The following is a 4,202-nucleotide window of genomic DNA, read 5'->3' on the forward strand; positions in this document are numbered from 1 at the left end:
TAAAAGTTTAAACTTTTAAATAAAATGATAAAATAATGTTTAAAAAATTCCTGAACTCTGGTTGTAAAAATTAATAAAGAGAAATTAAACCTGAATAAAAAACATCCTCAGGATCTGACAGGAAGTGACCTGAGATGATTATAAAAAAATAAAAAATAAAACCCAACAGAACATTCGAGGTAAGAAACTCCAGGAGTTCAGATAAGTGCCTGGAAAACTAATGAGGAGGAGGAGAGGATGAAGATGAGGTGGAAGCAGAACTCTTAAGTCAGAAGATAAAAACTGATGAAGAGAAAATGGTTTGTTTTATAAGTTAGTTACTGAGAACTGATTCAAGATGGCCGCCACAGCTTCATGTCATCATCATCATCATCATTATTAATTATTATTATTATTATTATACACAGTTTGAGATAGAAAAAAAATCATAATTAAAACATTTTTGAATATTTTTAATAATTTTACGTTTTAACCTGATTAATTCCTCCAGCTTTGGTTCTCCAGGACCAGGAAGTCTCAGAAGTGGGACAGAGTCCTGGACCTGTCTTCGTTGAACCCAGAGGTTGTTCAGTTTGTCAGGACTGAGAGCTGAGGAGCGTGTGCAGCTGTTTTCAGGTGTTTATCTGCAGGAAACACACCCGTCTCCTGTTTCTGCTCAGGATTAAAACCAGCTGCTTTTATGCTCCAGAACCCTCCAAATGTGAGCCGAGTTTAATCCACCTGACCAGAGATTTGTTTTAAATTTAGGTTCAAACTGAACTCATTCATCAAGTTTCAGCCTTTTAGCATTAGCTGCTGACCTGAGAAACAGGAAGCAGATGAACTCAAGTCAGAATTTCAAAATTAAATAAAAACTGAGTCGAATTTCAAAATAAGATCTGAAAATAAGTTAAAAAAGAAACCGATCAGTTTTAACTGGCTTTTACCTACATTTAGCATTTCATCTTTTTAATACAAAGAAATTAAATGTATGTTTGGTTGTTCCTTCGTTCGTTCGGTCGGTCGGTCGTTCTGGTTCGTTTGTTCATTCGGTCGTTCCTTCGTTCATTCTAGTTCGATCGTTCGGTCGGTCGTTCGTTCTCATTCGGTTGTTCGTTTGGTCGGTCATTCGGTCTCGGTCGGTCTCGTTCGTTTGGTCGGTCGTTCTCGTTCATTTCTTCGTTCTCATTTGTTCGGTCGGTCGGTCATTCGTTCTTGTTCATTTATTCATTTGGTTGTTCCTTCATTCGTTCTTGTTCGGTCGGTCGTTCAGTCATTCGTTCTCGTTCGGTCGTTCGGTCGGTCGTTCATTGTCGGTCGGTCATTCGGTCTCATTCGTTTGTTCATTCGGTCATTCGTTCTCGTTCTTTTGTTCGGTCGGTCAGTCGGTCGTTCTCGTTCGTTTGTTCATTCGGTCATTCCTTCGTTCCTTCTCGTGCGGTCGGCCGTTCGGTCGGTCCTTCTCGTTCGGTCGTTCGTTTGTTCATTCGGTCGTTCGTTTGTTCTCGATCGGTCGTTCGTTCGTTCTCGGTCGTTCGTTCGTTCTCGTTAGTTTGTTCATTCGGTCGGTCGTTCGGTCGGTCATTCGATCGGTTGTTCGTTCTTGTTCGGTCGGTCGTTCGTTCTTGTTAGTTTGTTCGCTCGGTCATTCGTTCTCGTTCGTTTGTTCGTTCGGTCAGTCGGTCGGTCGTTCTCGTTCGTTTGTTCATTCGGTCGTTCCTTCGTTCCTTCTCGTTCGGTCGGTCGTTCGGTTGGTCGTTCTCGTTCGGTCGTTCGTTTGTTCTCGGTCGGTCGTTCGTTTGTTATCGGTCGGTCGGTCGTTCGGTCGGTCGTTCGTTCTTGTTCGGTCGGTCGTTCGGTCGTTCGTTCGGTCGGTCGTTCGTTCTCGTTCGGTCGTTCATTCTCGGTCGGTCGTTCGGTCTCTTTCATTTGTTCGGTCGGTCATTCATTCTCGGTCGTTCGGTCTCGTTTGTTTGTTCGGTCGGTCGTTCGTTCTCGTTCGGTCGTTCATTCTCGGTCGGTCGTTCGGTCTCTTTCATTTGTTCGGTCGGTCATTCATTCTCGGTCGGTCGGTCGTTCGTTCTCGTTTGTTTGTTCGGTCGGTCGTTCGTTCTCATTCGTTCGGTCTCATTCGTTCTCGTTCGTTTGTTCCTTCGGTTGGTCGTTCGTTCTCGTTTGTTTGTTTGTTCGTTCCGTCGTTATCGTTCGTTCGGTCTCGTTCATTTGGTCGTTCGGTCTCGTTTGTTTGTTCAGTCTCGTTCGTTCGTTTGGTCTCATTCATTTGGTCTCATTCGTTTGTTCGGTCGGTCGGTTGGTCGTTCAGTCTCGTTCGTTCGTCCATCCGTCAGTCAACAGGGTTTTTTCATGAAGCTGTTGGCTCCAGTTTGTATCTTGTTTCTTTCAGAAGCAGCAGCAGCACAGAACAAATGTGACTATCAGCAGCTGCTCCTGAAGGCAAACAAACAAACAAAAACAAATGGCTCAGATCAGCTGATCCGAGCAGAAAAATAAACTCTCCTCGGGTTTTTAACTGAACTTTAACAAAACTGAGTCGGATCAGAACCAATTCCTCGGCAGCTTGAAGCAGAAACAAACTCAGAACATTTCGAAGCAAACAGTGAGTCAGCAGATTTCACCTGCAGAAACTCACGAGTCATGAGCTGAGAGCTCCCAGCAGAACCAAACCTCTGGGTCTCAGTCAGAACCGAGTCCAGTCAGCCGATCCCAGTGAAGCAGTGCTGCAGGACTGGTTCCAACCTGAGACCAGGTTTTAGAATATTTCTGTCCTTCGAAATAAAACAAACGATTATTTGAACAAATGTTTCTGCCTGAACCAGAACCAGAACCAAGCAAAATCTAATCTGACTGAAAAGATAAATGCAGGATGTCAAACATGTCCTCCACACCTGCAGTCTCTGACGTCCTCTTTGTCTCCAACTTTCTATCCTCCTCTTCACTGATCCAACCTGAACAACAGATCACAGCTGTGTGTGTGTGTGTGTGGGGGGGGGGGGGGTGATTAGTTTTTTCATACAACGTGGGGAAATTTTTTCCAAAAAAAGCAGCCTCGTGGGGACCGAAATGAATCGTGGGGACCAATGCCCGGTCTCCACAGGTCCAAATGCAAATTACGGGTGTGGGGTTGGGTTTAGGACCAAGGTTTAGGTTAGTTTTAGGGTCAGGTAAGTACCTGTGAGGTTAGTTTAGGGTCAGGTAGGTACATGTGAGGTTAGTTTTAGGGTCAGGTAAGTACCTGTGAGGTTAATTTTAGGGTAAATGGTCAGTGTTAGGTTATAAAGTCAAAAAAAAAATGAATGGAAGTCATTGCACGGTCTCCACAGGGTTGAAGAACACACATGTGTGTGATAACCTGGTATTTATCAGTTGATCAGAGCTGGTGTGCAGCTGCAGGGAGCGTCACGGCTCCTGTAGCGTTAAATGAAGTTTGCAGAGTGTGAGGTGGAATCAATACAGCTCAATGTGAGAGCGAGAGCTTCTCTTCACACGTTCAGCCTGAAGCTGCTGCTGACAGAAGACAAATAAATGTTCTACAAACTCACATCTGAAGACATGATGGCTTTCAGAGAGGTGTTAACTGGGTTTCTACACAACCAACATGGCTCCTGTTTCCAGCTTTGATGCTAATCAACTCTCATTTGGATCAGAACCTCCTGAACTGAGGAGGACCGGCTTTGTTGAAAGTCATCAGCTGCAGGTTTGCGTCATTTTCAACTGCACTCGTAGGGTTTTTTGGGGTGCAGGTGTGTTACGAGGAGTAAAAATTTTACATCTCCGTTTGCCAAAACTACCTGAGCCCCAATTTTACTGTACACCACAGACGTTCACTATAACATCCTCATGACATTCACATACAGGGACTCGGGGGTGGGCACTCTTAATGCAAGGGGCAGGATGGAATACTCTTCCCACTGATGCCTGTGCCCACTCCCAGTTGTTGCTTGTAGACATTTAGGGTTTTGGTTAGTGCTGGGGTTGGAGGGGAAACTGGCAACGTGCTGGTCTCTGCCCCATCTTCTTCTCCTTTTTAATTACTGTACACTACAGAACAACAAGTTCAACAGCACATCTGAGGGTGGATGTGTGCGTCGGGGTCTTTTTCACTCCCCTGTTCCCCGATTGCCGTTTGGGGATGGGGTCCGGAGGAGGGGCGGACCATCTGGAGGGAGCCTGGGCTGTGGTTGGGCTCGGGGCCTGGGGGGGGG

This window comes from Austrofundulus limnaeus, unplaced genomic scaffold (genome assembly GCF_001266775.1).
Source record: "Austrofundulus limnaeus strain Quisiro unplaced genomic scaffold, Austrofundulus_limnaeus-1.0 Scaffold179, whole genome shotgun sequence".
Classification (NCBI taxonomy): domain Eukaryota; kingdom Metazoa; phylum Chordata; class Actinopteri; order Cyprinodontiformes; family Rivulidae; genus Austrofundulus; species Austrofundulus limnaeus.